The 15,029-nt window shown below is 50.3% G+C and overlaps 1 long non-coding RNA gene across 1 annotated transcript; it reads left to right on the top strand.

Moving 5' to 3' along the window:
* The first annotated feature begins 9,404 nt into the window (after positions 1-9,404).
* Positions 9,405-14,019, top strand: LOC101677469. Its single transcript, XR_199549.3, has 3 exons — positions 9,405-9,562; positions 12,347-12,430; positions 13,602-14,019. It is a non-coding gene; the product is annotated as an uncharacterized LOC101677469 (long non-coding RNA).
* The last annotated feature ends 1,010 nt before the right edge of the window (positions 14,020-15,029 follow it).

Below are 15,029 nucleotides of genomic sequence, written 5' to 3'. Positions count from 1 at the left end.
GACCTCAGGGTAAGCCGACAATGGCAAAATGACAGCTATTCTTGGAGAAGAAACAGCAGAGCAAATGCCTTGAGGTGGCAACAAGTTTGAATGACTCAAGGAACGGGAAGGTGTCCAGGGCAAAGCAGAGCCTGGAGGAGTGGGGTGCCGGGGGTCCCAGGAAGGAGGAGGAGCCCAGAGAGACCAGCAGGGGCTAGGAATTGAAGGGCTTCTTGGCCCATAATAAAGAGGTGAAATTCTGTTCTGAGTATAGTGGATGCCCCTGGGGCTGTGACGTCCCAGATGGTGTGATGTGCTACACGCATGTTACAGCCCAGGCTGGCCGCCCCGCGGAGAGCAGACAGAAGGGAGCAGAGGGCACCTGGGACACCTGTTAGCCGGGAGCAGTGAGGAGGTGAGTTAGGGGTCTCTTGCCGCTTAACAAACACCACAAATGTATCATCCCATGGTCTGGAGGTCAGAAGTTCCAAATGTGTCTCGCTGGGTAAAGGACAAGGCGTGTCACGTGAAGGACTCTCAGGCTCTCCAGCCAGCACCCCTTGCTGAGACACTGGCTCTGCCCCTATCCAGCGTCCCCCTGCCCTGCCAGCCACACAGGGGTGGGGCAGGACCTGACACAGAGTCAGGTCAGAGGGAGACAGAGGCAACATCCCGTCCACTCCTCCAGCGACTCCAAGCTCTGTGCCCCCCCCAACCCCCCACCTGCAGTGTCCACCCCCCTGTGGGGGCGCCCTCTCTCTCTGCTTTGGAACGGCCTGCAAGGCCCGCGAACTGGGATGTCAAGAGCACAGGTCCTCAAGGGGTCAGCCCGCTCCGTTCCTCTGCAGCCTCCTGGAATCTTCCAGGGGCTGGTACTGAGAAGAGCAAAGCCACAGCTTCTTTGGGTTGGAACTTGAGAAAGCGGCCCGTCCTACCTTCTCCCTTTTCTTTCCCGTCAACCCCCTTCCTTCCCTCTCCTCACGCTCCCCCTCCCTCCCTTCCACAAACACAGAAGCAGAGCCAGGCCCGGGGGCTGACAACGGGTTGCAAAGCTGGCCTCGTCCCTGCCATCACGCAGCTGAAGGTCGAGCCCAGTGGTTCTCTTTCCATGGTACAGAGTGCAGATGTGCAGTCGTGACCCAGAGAGACTGAGATGGAATGGGGTGGGGGTTGGTGTTGTGGTAGAGTTGGGGGAGGCAGGCTTCTGCACTGTTTGAATTGGCTATAGTTGATTCTAAGGACCAGCAGTTTAGAGAAGGGGTCTAGGGGTCCAATGCGAGTCTAATGGATTAATCCATTGACTCTCTAGATAGTGTAAAACTGCAACCCTGATAACCACTATGGGGGTGGGGAAGGGCGTCCAGAAGGGATATCTGGGGGGTTTGACTTAGCTTAGGAAGTCAGGGAAGGCTTCTAAGAGGAAGTGACTTTGAGTTGAGATCTGAAGGACCCATAGTTAAGAGTGAAACAGGTAAACAGGAGGAAGAAGCACATGCAAATGCCCTGTGGCAAGAGGCAGCATAGTGAGGACATTGACAAGGCCCTCAGGAGGAATCTCTGTGGCTGGAGCCCCAGAATGGGTTGGAAGAGGATGTGAGGATGGGGGAGGGAGCAGAGGGGAGGGGTGGGATTTAGGTCGGGAGCAGTGAGAGAGGTAGGGGATGGAACAGGTCGGTGGTCAGGAGCCGGGAGCAGTGAGGAGGTGAGTTAGTTAGCCAAATGCTCAGGCTTTGTTGGCTTGTCAGCCAAGGTAGGAGCTTTGTTTTTACTGAGAGATCAAAGGGAAAGCATGAAGGCGTTGAGCAAGGGCTAGCATGCCCACACGCACGTACGCTGCAGGCTACCCATGGAATGTGTGAGGAGGGGGTTCCAGGAAGCAGTATAGGGAGACCCATCGGGAGGCCATGCTGTGGTCCAGAAGGAAGGCCAGGAGCTTGGATCCTGGTGTTAGCGGTTAAGGAAAGTGGCCGGATGCCAGAGGCTAAGTCACTTGGCTGGGTTCACACCCCAGCAAGTTCAAACCCAGTTCAGTTGTCTTGTGAAGCCCATGTACTAAGGCGCTGAAATTCTAACTGCAGGTTTCCCCCTCTTGGATTCTTGACATCATTTCTGTGGGTCAGAACCAACATTTGCAAAAAGAAAAAAAAAAAAGAGGGGGAAGAAAGAAAGAACAAATGAACCAGGATAAAATAAAATAGAGCACAGGGTATTGCGTGTAGTAAAGGTAAGGATGATTTGTGCAGATTTGTGTCCATTCTGTGTGCATGTCCAGAGGTGGGCGTGTGCCAGGCTGCGACGACGCTCTGATGGTTGGTCACACACAGCCCAGGCAAGGCTGGAAAGGCTGCTCTTGACTTCACCGTCCACCCCCTCTCCTGCTGATGCCGGGTCCGGGAATGAGTCACAGGAGAGGCAGTCCCCCACTCTCTGGGCACTGTCCGCTTCCTCATAAAGCAGTATTGTGAACCAGGGGAAGGCTGGCAGAGATGCTAGGTCCATGCCCGAGCCACTGCGGTGAGGGGGACGCCCTGAGAGTCTTCCATACCTCGGGCTCTGGCCCCATCCTGCCCCCACTCCCTGAGAGCACAGGCTGCCCCCTGGAATCTGCAGCAAGACTTGGTGCTGGCAGCCCTCAGGGATGAGTCAGAGTCCCGGAGGCCCCAGCAGCATCCCCACCATCTCTGACTGCAAGGCATGAGGAGGGTGCAGAGCTGAGAGGCCCTGAATTTGTTTGATGTAAGACTTCTCCGCCAGACGGTGCATGGTGCCAGCAAGGCCTGGCCTGGCCTGGCCCCTAAGAAAGCACACGCACAGATCTCACAGGACAGAGCCTGGAGGACAGGCGAACAAGGGTTTGAGGGTCTGCTTATGTCTCTCTCCCAGGACACCCTCTCCCTGGGCCCTCAGAATCCTATGGCCCTGGCCCGGGGAGGGGACAGAAAGACAGTGAGGTTCTAAGTGCCCTGGAGTCTGTGTTGCGCCCCAGCTATGTATCTTGAAGCAAGTTCATCTGTCCAGGCCCAAATCTCTCTGTGCACAGGCCTCTTCCCTTCTCTTTCATAGTAGTTATCACTCTCAGAGTCAGGTGAACAATACTCCAATTCCAAGTAGATTCCCAGTTTGGTTGAAAAGACCGAGAAGGGAGACACCACCCCGAGCCCCCACTGAAACTGTATCTGGCTTTCATCATCTATTTATTTAACTCTCTTCTCTTCTATTTAAATTCCCAGCACCTCTTGTAGGCAGTTCAGGCAAGTGAAACGCTAGTCACTCCCCTCTTCTTCCTCTAGACGAGGGCATGATGTCCGGAGGCACAGCAGCCATCTTGTGACCATGAGGGCATATGATAAAGATGCTAGAGCAGAATAGTATCAGCACATTTGTGGCATTGTGACAATGTGGTGGATCTGCTCGCCTTCAGACTTCTTACCCATTTAAATACTGGAATCTACTTTTTTTGCTTGGAGGCAAATATAGTTTCTGACTTAGATAGTGATCTCTTCATGTGGGGCCTTATCCCTGATCATATTCATTCCATAGACTTTTTTTTAATTTTAAGATTTTGTTTATTTATTTGACAGAGATCACAAGCAGGCAGAGAGGCTTGCAGAGAGGAGGGGCAAGCAGGCTCCCCACTGAGTGGAGAGCCCTATGCAGAGCTCGATCCCAGGACCCTGAGATCATGACCTGAGCCGAAGGCAGAGGCTTAACCCACTGAGCCACCCTGGCACCCCATTCCGTAGACTTTTATTGAGTCCCTACCATGTGCTAGACAGCAGCACTACAAAGGTCAATTCAGAATTTGATCCTAACTTGAAAGTGCTCAGAGTCTAATATGAGAGTTAAGAAGTGAAATCTTCATAACAAATGGGGCTCCGTGTCCCCTAAGATCTAGTTATAGTTGGCTGAATGCCTGTTAGTTCCGGGGCAGTTTTACAACCTCAAGTTCAAATTTCAATCAGATTTCTGGCTTCTGTTAGGAAGTCCCCATCTCTAAATCTTATCTCTGTTGCTTTATCTCTGCCAGCATGGGTCCAAATGGAAAACATCTTCTTTTATCAACCAGTCAACTAGTCAACCAACAACCAATCCTTGGAAAGAAAAAAAAAGTCGCTGCTCACCCAGGACCTTTGTACAGCAGACCTGGCTAAAGGTTGGAGGAGGCGCAGCCACAAAGTTAAACATTGAAAATTAAACACTCTGGTTCTTAAAAGTCATTTGTTGTCTCCTGTGGCTACTGCTTTGCTCCCTTTTCTTGGTGCCTTGGCTGCCCCCAACCTCAGCTACCCTCACGAAAGTTTTCATCCTTGTCTAAATACACTCGAGAAAGCCGTGCTAGTGAAGGAAGCAGGCCTTTAAACTGAGATGCCAAATATCTAATTTGTCCGTGGCTCACTTTTTTTGCATCTGCAAAAGGGAGATCATAAACTGCCCACCCCTTGCAAAATTGGGGAGAGGATTCAGTGGGGGTGACCCGGCACAGGGTCTAGGCCATTTATGGTATAATCTGTATTCCAGCTCTGGATGATCTACCCTTGGCTGCCGCCTTATGAGTTCATTAGAAAAAAAATCTATCTCAAATAGAAAACTGTCACCACTGGACTTTATATTTCTGTAATCCTGAGCAGAAATAGTAGGAATGTGTGTCTTCATGGGTGATCCAAGGAGCAGAGAGGCAGAGTCTTTTCCAAGAAGAAAATGGGATGTTTGGGACCACTGACACATATGACCCACTCTGCTCCGTTCCCCCCAGTCCAACACCTGTCTATCAAATTGTGTTATTATCATGGGAAAATTTGAGGGGATGCACCTCTCCCCATACACACATGCCCCAATGTCCTTCCCATTATTTTTCTATAACCAGAAGATTTCCCCTTCCTGCAAATTTAAAGGGCCTGGATCCCTTTCTGAGACTTCTTTTTTTTTTTCTTTTTTTTAATTGAGATATAATTCACATGAACATAAAATACACCTTATTAAAGTATATAATTCGGTTGTGTGATGGTCACCACTAATTCCAGAACATTTCCTCTCTGGAAAAAGAAACCCTGTGCCCATGAGCAGCCACTGCCCTTCCCTTGTCTGCAGCCCACGGCAATCTTGACTCTACTTTCTTTGTCGACGGCCCCTCAGAAACTTCTGGCACCAGTATCTCAAGTCTGTGAGCCACGGGCTCCATTTCTAACCCTGCCGTTTGACCCTGCCACCCCCACCTGTCCTTTGCTTCTCAAGAAGTAGGTTTAATCTTACCTAAGAGCTACTTCTCATTGTTTGCCCGCCCTTTGAACCTCCTTCTCCTATTTGTGGCATTCCTTGGTATTTGGCTGGTCGCAGGAGGGAGAAGCCATCTCTCTCTTTCAAAGCTAAATTTAAAAAAGCATAAAAGCTAGAAAGGTGCTTTCCCAGAGTCTCTTGCAGCTAGACCTCAGATGTGTGAGCTAGCTCAACCAATGGCTTGAAGTTTGTAGCGAGTGGCCCACCCCCCCAAAGCAAGGGCAGTGGAGAATCTTTGCTGGTGGCTTGCGGTGGCCTCAGCAGTGATGTCCCAGGCCTTTGGCAGTGGGCCCATGGTGGCGGAGCCATGTTTGGTGGCACCAGTGACCTCCCTGGGCTGGCTCTGATTTTGAACGCAGTCCTGGCTACCACTGAGACTCCCTCATTCCTGACCCTTGTTTCTGCCGGGTCCTCCATCCTTCCCAGCTAGATCCTGTCATTCAAATGGATTCCCTTTGGGCTAAGATCATTCAGAGTTTGTTTCTACACTGGCAGTTGAGAAGTCTCGTCTTGGTTTAATGCAAAGTGTTTCATAAGAGTAGAATCTGAGCCACAGCAGCTTCACAGAGGTTTCGCCTGAGAGAAAGTGCTGCATTCCAGAGATCCACCCTCCCTCCCCCATGCTCTTACTCATTCCTGCTGCAGTGCAGTGGTGAGCTGGTCTTTTCCTCGGGGGCCATCTCCTTAGTAGCAGGTGGACTGAATGGAGATGCTGACTCGCGATCAGAGGCACTGAGTGTCCATCCTGGAGTCCGTGAGTGCAGGAGGAGCTGTGTCAGGATCCCCTTGTTCAGAAACTGAGTTTCTGCCTGCTTGTCCTCTGCTGTCAGTTGAATTGTGTTCCCCCCAAAGATACAATGGAGTACTCACCCCAGTACCGAGGAATATGACCTTATTTGGACAAAGGGTCATTGCAGATGTAATTAGTTAGGAGGAGGGCATGCTGGGGCAGCGTGCGCCCTTCATCTAGTATGACAGATGTCCTTTAAAGAAGAGAAGAAGGCAGGGACAGAGTCACACACAGGGAAGAAGGCCGCATGGTGGCTGAGGCAGAGATTGGAGTGACGCAGCTCCAGGAATGCCCAAGATGGCCAGCCACCAGCAGAAGCTAGGAGGAGACAGAGCCTTGAGCCTCCAGAGCTACAAGAGAATAATTTCTGTGGTCTTAAGCCAGCCAGTTTGTGGTACTGAGTGACAACAGCCCTAGGAAACGAAAACCTCCCTTGTGCCTAAGTCCCTGCCAATAGCTTTGCTTGAGAACCCTGCCAGATGCTCCTCAGCTCTGTCACCACTGGTTCTGGGGAGCGGGATAGGTCGTTTCCCTAATGGGGATCTCTGTTGCCTCATCTGTAAATGCAAGGTGAACACACCTCGTTCAAAGTCAGTTCTACATTTAAAGGAGCGCCTGGCCGGGAAACGGCCACGGTGGACATGAAACACCTACCCCTTGTCAGTTGCTGGCTCCCATGATCGCATCCCGTTGGGGGTGGGGGGGTGGTGACTATAAAGTGCTCCCCGAATAGAGATCAATGCCACAGAATATTCAAAAGCAACGAATTTTCTTTTCTAAAGAGAGGATAATTGTATGCACGCCGGGTTCTCTCTCTCTCTTTGTAATATCCTTTTGCACGTCTTAGCTTATGGTACAGGAAGGCCCTCTTCTCCAGAGGAGTGAACGCGAGCACACAGGGCCGTCCCCGCCACTGGGCAAGGACAGAGCAGTCCTCCCTGCCAGCCGGCGTGGGGTCAAGGGGGTGCACACACTGTCGAGCAGTTGGTGGGGAATCTGGCCTCCGATCTGGGAAGCTCCGTTGCCGGGGGCTTTAATATCCGCTCTCTACAGCTTTATCTCCACTCAAGATGGCCATTGCTGATTGTAGCACAATAAAGCTGGCGTTGTGGAGGGGGGTGGTTCTGCCATCCCTGGTTATTGCATTTAGAGGCTACTGTAATACTTTTCAGGGAGAGATGGCAGTGATTCAAGGTAATTCAGGACTCTAGGAGTCCTGGATGTTTATGGTTCCTTCTAACTCCAGGGATTTTAGGATTCAAGGTGTGCGACCACACAGCCAGGCCAGCCGGCGTCTGACATGAGGAAGAGATTTAACAGGTGCCGGCAACTCTCGAGTTCCAGATGGTCCATACACAGTTATCCATGTGGACCTCACAACATCCCTTAGTGTGTCTGAAGGAAGGTTCCCTAGCAGTGGGCCCTCTGCCAGGATTCCTGTGCATGGGATCAATTCAGGAAGAGCTCACTGGGAACCCGCTCGGAGTAAGGGAGCAGAGTGGGAAGGGGAAGTTGCCCAGCAAAGGTGGGATTGCAGGGGCCTTTGGAGGCTGAAGTGCACACAGGGGAAGTGGGCTTGCACACCCCCGCACCCAGCACTCACCGGCTGAGGGGCTCCAGGGTCAGCATGATAAATGCTCAGACACCGTGGGCTCTCTGTGCGCTTGCAGAGTGGCTTTGGTAACCCCCAGGACAGGCAGAAGCAAACTGCACCTCACAGGCCAGCAGAAGAGTACATAGAAATGATAATAAAGTATTCAAGGGGATCTGAGTGGGGGCCAACAGTGTCTGCTACAGGGAACAATTAATATCTCCCATTGTACAGATGACAAAACTGAGGCTCGAGGAGTGAACTGGTTCTCCCAGATAGGTTGTTGCCTGGGTCAGGATTTTAATGTAGGCTTGCAACGCGGATGTTCTCTCTCTGGCATGTTGATGGTGGATCTCTTGGCGCCTGGGAACCCATGACTGAAAGCACTGAGCTTTCTTGCTTCTTTCTACCATCTCCCTGAGATACACCAGCCCTGGTTTCACAGACCTACTTCCTATAAGGAGGAGAGAACAGGCTCTACCCTTTTGACTCCCTCCTGCCACCAAAGGGGGAAAAAAAAGTATTTAAGTAATTTTTTCTATGCTTGAGAAAAGCAACAAGCAATGATAAGAATGAAAGATTTATCAGTTACACATGGCACAGATGAGTCTCACCAGGGGTGGTCCAGAGAAGCTGAGAAAGAGTCCGATCCCATGCATGGAAAGTACACAAAGAGAAGAAACTAACCTCTGTGACAGGAGCCAGGCTTTTAGTGCCTCTTGGGGTGGGTTAGAGACCTGAAGGAAGGGATGGTTGCATTTAGGGGTTTTTTGGCGGTGTGTGTGTGTGGGGGGGGCTTCAGGTTCAATGGGTGTGTTCAGTCCGTGAAAGTTCATTGAACTAGGTCCTTATGATATGTGTGCTTTTTATATGCACATCATATATGATTCCATAAAAATTGAAGTTGCAGAAAAAAGTGAAAGAAACAGAAGATAAAGAAGGACAAAAGGGAGAAAATAGAATAAAGCCTTAATCCCGCCCATTGAGAATTCACTTTTGTTAATGCCTGGTGTGTTGTCTCAAGGTCTTTCTACGTGTGTGTAATACATACACAAACACACACGACAGAATTTCTGGATGTGCTGGAGACGACTGTCCTCATCTTGAGAGTAGAATATAGCCCATTTTCGGTACTGATAGCAACACAATGAATTGCAACCCCAAATCGGGAACCAGTGTTCTGGGAAGGAGGAGGTCTGAGAGAGGCTGGAGATGTTCCGTGCATCTGGGAGGTGGAGAATCCAATGATAAATCTGCCTTATGGATGTGAAGTGTGTGGCCCGTGTGCCCCTCCGGACGGGCTGCGTGCGTTACATCACCCACTGTCTGTGTATTCTCCATCCGGGCGTTCAATGCCACGTGTAGACTAAATGCTGACTCTGACTCGTGCCTGGGGCTTGCGGTGATAAATAACTTTGGGTTCTGACCTCATGGGGCTTTAAGTTGAGTAGTGTCACTCTGGGCAAGATGCTGCCTTCATGGGAACCTCATTTTTCTCATCAGGAAAACAGGGATAATAAAATCTGCCAGGGGAGACTTCTCTGTGTGGAAGAACCATCTGATTATTGAATGGGGTCTGGACCCAGGTAAGGTCTTAAACAGAGAGGGTGACTTCATGCAGAGCCCAAGCAGAAGGACGCCAGAAAGGGGAGCGAGGTGTTTCCTTCCACTACTGCTGAGTGGACCCCGCGGGTGGGGCAGAGTGCCTGGCCTGGCAGGAGATGGTGGTGGCAGGTGAGGGAGTAGTGCCCCCCCAGCATGGTAGCTCCCGGAGGTATCTGTGATGTTCAGAACACAGTGGTTCCTGTGGGAGCCCCATCGTCCTGTGGACATGGCAGTGTCAAGGGAAGAGGGTCGGAGCAGGTGAAAGTGAAGGTCATGGAGATGTCATGTGGAAACTAGTTGGACTGGCTTATTGGAAGCGCAAGGTAACCTGGGGATCCCCAAAGGCTTGGAGGTGGAAACCTGGCTGGGGAGTCAGCTTTGGTTGGATTTTACAAAGCAACTCCTGTTTCTTTCTTTTACTCAGGACTAGGGTGACACCTTTTCATTCTTCCCCTAGTTGTTCTTAGCAGTGACTTGGGTGGCTTGGGCTTGGCAATGGGGGAGGATTTCAAGAAGAGAAAGGCAGGAGAGTGGGAGTGTCTCAAAGCCCACCCAGTCATAGCCCCTCTCCCCAGCTCACTTGTTGGAGGGAACAGATTTCTGCCCCGTGCGGGAGGCCCTTCTCAAACTTTAATGAGCACAGGAGTCCACTGGGAATCTTCCTAAATGCAGACCCTTATTCAGCAGGTTAGGGCTCGGTCCCCTAAGGGGCACTATGTATATGTGTGGGGTGGTGGAGAGCAGGAGAAGAGGCAGAATGGAAGAGGAGCCCGCCGTGCTCTATGGAGAGGGAACAGCTTTGCTCGCCTCTGATTCAGGTAGTGTGGGAGCCATGGGCACTATTCCTAAAGCAAGGTTTGAAAACCACTGGCCTAGAATTCGCCTCGCTCTGCAGTTCCTTCTGCTCAGATCGTGCCTACCCTCTTGATAACATTGTAAACTCCTACCCTGCCTTTAACATCCAGCCCAGGTCTGTCTGCCTGAACGCAGCCTCCCTTAGACAACAAGCCCTTATCAGCCCCTTATCTGTACTGCATTATCACCGTCCCTCACCCGGGCTCTGCCGATTCCTATGATCTCACTGTATTGAAAATGTCTTCTGCACACATATCTCCATTATATACCAGGAGCTTTTGGGGAGCAGGATGACATCCCCCATGTCTGCTCCTGGGCACAGAGTGTGCTCAGCATAAAGTCATTCCCTGTTCAGGGCTTGCAGAATGGGTACCGGTTAATGCTTCTCTGATTATGAAGCACACCTTCTTGAAATTCTCAGACAGAACCTGGATTTTTATTAATTTGAGATTTCATAAATGGTTATTAATCTCTGCTTGCATCTCCCGGAAATTGCTGGGCTTGGCAAGAGCCGGTAAACAGGCTCAGATAATATCCTCTTTCCCGTCCTCCTGACATCACTGATGGTGTTGTGCTTTTTTTTTTCTCTTTTTCTGGGAGACACTAGACATTCACTTTCTCCCCACGTCACTGAGATGTGATCAAATGCCCACTGAAAGGTTCAGAGTTTGTGAACAACTTAAAGGTCATGTCGGATGAAGGAGCTGGCTGACAGCACCCTTTGGGCCGTTGTAATGTGGTGATGCTGGTACTAACCCATTCCCCAGAGGTGTGGGACTTGCCCAGACAGGCCTCCCATCCCTGCCCCACAGAGGGTGCAGCTTCGAGGGCTGGAACATATTCCGAGGAGCCAGGGCTTCTGCTCCTCTGGCATTGCTGGGGAGGCCCGAGAGAGCTCCTTGGAGCTCGTCAGGAAGCGGGAGGTTGTCCAGGAGCAGATGCAGAAGGAGGCCCACAAGAGTCAAGGACCTGCCTCAATTCATTTTGCAGTCTGAATTGAGACGTTCTAAAGCTTCTAATTGGTCAGAATCCCATCTTGAGTATTCTTGGGGGATGTAGCTAATTATGTCCCTTCAAAGGTGCTCATTAACTTGGTGAACCCCATTGTAACAAACCCCGCGATCCAGGGAACAGTGTTTCTGAGATAAGGCTGGGCAGGGATAGAGATATTGACTGTTTACCCCTCAGACCCTGTGCCCGATTTTCTGCCAGGCACCGAGGTCAGGGGCTGGGGGAGTGTAAGAATGAGACAGAGTTCGTGTTCTTAAGCCCTACAGACTGTCAGATGCACAGCTTCTCCTGAGTGGATTGTTGAGGAAGTGCAGCCCATGAGTACAGACCAGTACAGCCTTAGGTACTGAAGTGACTTATCAATCCAGGCTAAAGGGAAAAGCCGGTTGTATGTGTGGGCCGAGTGGGGAGGGGGAGGGAAGGAATGGTTTAAACTGGTTACAAGTGTAGACAGAATGATGGGCGTTGGGGCATAAAGCATAGGCTTGGTGAACAGACACAAGAGATGCACTGTTGACGGGGAGATGAGTCCCCTGAGCTGTTTGCATATGATGACATTCCATGGCGGGGGTGGTGGTCTGACATCCTCTAGACCCGGACGGATGGTTAATGAAAGGGTTAGGAGCAGCTACTCTATCCGATGACCTCCACGGGTCAGTCGGACGTCCACACGGTGACACCGATCAGAGCAGCGGTGGTGGGCAGCTCCCAGCAATCACTACTTCTCCAGGTAGTGCCGATGAGGGTGATGACGATGGGGTATTGAACAGGGTGACGGGCGATAACTGCCTCGACCCTTGTGGGACATCTACTCGATGTCCGGTGCTTTCCAGTATTTTTTCTTTATGAGCCATTCTATACACGTAAGGCTCAGCGATTTTAACTTCCTTGTCACCGGTCTGGTGAGTCAGAGATGGAAGGGAGTGGTTGGGAGTGTGGGCCCGCGTCAAGATTTGGGTTGACAGTGCCTCCTCTGACGCTGAAAGTCTCGGCTGACCTGGGGCCAGCTGTGAGCCCTCTCTCGGCCTTGCTGTTCGTGTGCGAAATGAGACTGTGCTGAACTCCATCACGCCTGTTTTGGAATCAGTGAGGACACGATGGGAGCCGCTGCTGCTTCTGTCCTTCTCCTTCTAGGTCTTCTTCCCCTCCTCATCCTCCCCTTCCTTCTCCTCTTCCTCTTCTTCCAGAAATCACAATACCATAACTTCTTACTCTTACTATTACTATTATTATTGATGCAGGGCTGGGCCTGTCTGGTTACGAAGCAATGCCCTTTCCTCGACTCCACGCTGAGTTCTGGGCCCAAGGGCAGAGCTGGCTGTCAGGTGAGTCTGTGCTGTATTTCTTTATTCCTTCCGTCTCTCGTCTGGCTCTCCACCACTGCAGATGCCTGGGGCCACCTGGAGTGGTGCTTGGAGAATGCATCTGTCCAGAATCCAGGGGGGCCACTTCTCTTTCCAGCATCAGAGGCAGAGGTCACTCACGAGGTGGGAATGAATTAGAGGCACCTCAGTGAGAGGGATGTCTCAGACCTCTCTCCCACCACAGCTCTGCCTCCTGAACAGTCCAGCAAAGGCTTCTCCTCCTGTCTAGCCAAAGCCACGGGTGTGTTTTGAAGCAAGGGACTGGGTGACCACAACCCACCTGTTCAGGGCCTCTGATGAATATGTACTTCCTAGGGAGTCACTGGGCTTCTGGACTGGTGAAAGCAGCCAGCGGTGACCCAGATAGTTTAGTGGCGAGGTAAGGGCATTTTGATTTCAGGCAACACATGAAGCCTCCTCTGGTAGTATACACAAAAGAGGGGAACTGACTAGCAGGCTTTGGAGGGGCTCAATAAACTCCAAGGTGAAACTGTAGTTGAGCCCCAGAACATTCGCAGGGAATCTGGGTTACAAAGTGTGGCGCTGCATTCCTTTCTCCTGAGAACTGGCGCTCTCTGTTACTCCCCAGTGGAAATTGGGGCGCCCCAACACCTGTGCATCAGTCTAGCCCTACGGGCACTTCCTCTCTGACTCTCTTCCAAATCAAAATACCAAGGAAGAGTCTCTCATTGGCCTCCTCTGGGCCAGGTCACCACTGACAAACTTGATAGAATTGCATAGAGGTATTAAGAGAAACCCCTATGTAGCAATATGGAAATCCTTATTAATTGGTAAAGGAATTAGACAGAACTGTGTCCTTAACAGCATTACAGCTCTTTAAATCTATTTATGCATGTGGTCACATATTGGAAGAGGCCACAGTGAGATGGATTAAATGGCTTGTATTCTGGTAAACTTGGTTTATTTTGCTGGTATTGCTATTCTTCATAATAATAACTGGCATCCATACTGTGTTCTAGTTTGGAGCACTGGGCCACAGTGGGTGGGCACATTCGTGGGCCAGCAAACTCAGGTCCCAGAGAGGTGTGGATCCTGCTAACCAGTAAGTAGTCAAGTCAGACTCTAGGCCTCATGCTATTTCAACTGCACCATATTGTACCTCGTGTTGTAGGGCTGACCAAAGGAGGAGAATTTTAAGATCATTTCTGCATGCAGCAGGGGTGGTTAAGGTTGGCAGCATCCAGCCAGCCAGTCCTGAGATCATCTGGTGAAGGGAAACGAAGCATGGAGGTTTCCCAGAGAAAGAACCGAGGACGAAGGAAGGGGTTCAGTCTTCTTTTCTCCTATGTTCAAGCAATGGCTGAGTACACTGGCTAACTCAACCTTCTCATACCAGATTTTCATGAGAAATAAACATTCATGTGTTACTAACCTTAAATGTTCGAGATGTTAAGAATATTCCGAATTGCCATGCAGATGCCCGAGTTTCCAATACTAGAGACGACTTCCGTAATGGGAGCACTTTTAACCCCATCATACCCAGAATTTCAGATACCAGTTTATCGTTTGTAAGGCTCCTGATGGGAGATGTTAGCACCACTCTGAAAGCACAGTTTTGCACCCAGACATGATCTACTTTTTTTTTTTTTTAATAAATGGAATGTAAGACCAAATATTGGTTGAGTGAATGACTATCTTTGGCCATTTCACCTAAACATGCTGTAGTGTCCTATATAAAGGCCATGCATTCTTTTCCAATGTCAGAAAAGTCAGGATATTTTGTTCCATGTCAAAGACATAGCAGGGATAATTGTTAATTTGTCAAAAACTGAGAAAGGGGAGAGAATCCAAGTCTTAGTCTATGGTAATTTTTGCTTTTGAAGATGGTGGGCGATCTAGCTCAAAAGCCAGAATGTACCCAACGAAAGGGACCGTGATAGGCAGTACCTCATTATCTATGGGGATGGGTCCTGCTCCGCAGTGATGAAGATTTGGGAGCTTGTAAAGCTAATGATGTGTAAATGCATTTTCAGCTATTTTATTAAGATGGCCTTTCCAGGTTCATTATCATTAATATTTATGGTTAGGATATGTTCCTCCAGAGAGTCTGCAAATAGCTCTCCCATTGTTCGGGTAAAATTTATAGCAAGTTGGACTAAGGGGAGGCACCAATGTGTCCAGGCTTGTACTTAAAGGAAACGAAAGCTTTGGCAACGGCTTTGCATGGCTGTGGATCTTTAGTCTATGAGTTCAGGCATCTTTTAAATAGGGCCAATTAACTACGCTGTTACGAATCCAGGGAGGGAATGTGAACGTCCATGTGCTGGAAGGCAGAGAGGGGTGGGACAGATTCCCCAAGATCATATCCTCCTCTGTTGCAACTGGTGTTGGCAAGTTCTACTTTTTGTTGCCGTGGCCTCTGTCTCCAACAAAGGGTAACAGTGTCCTTTGGAAGCAGAAGTGCAGCCAGAGTTCCCTGCCCAATAGGAAGGAAGGGTCTTCTTCCCAGGAAGAGCCCACACAGAGCCCTGGCACGTGCAGTGGTGCCGTCTGCACCTGCCAGAGATTTCCCACGGCTGCATCTCAAATGGGGCTTGAA

Source organism: Mustela putorius, unplaced genomic scaffold (assembly GCF_011764305.1).
Source record: "Mustela putorius furo isolate JIRA1106 unplaced genomic scaffold, ASM1176430v1.1 tig00000174_pilon_pilon_pilon, whole genome shotgun sequence".
In the NCBI taxonomy this organism is placed as follows: domain Eukaryota; kingdom Metazoa; phylum Chordata; class Mammalia; order Carnivora; family Mustelidae; genus Mustela; species Mustela putorius.
Note: the sequence above shows the minus strand (reverse complement) of the source record. Positions and strands in the feature narration are given on the sequence as shown.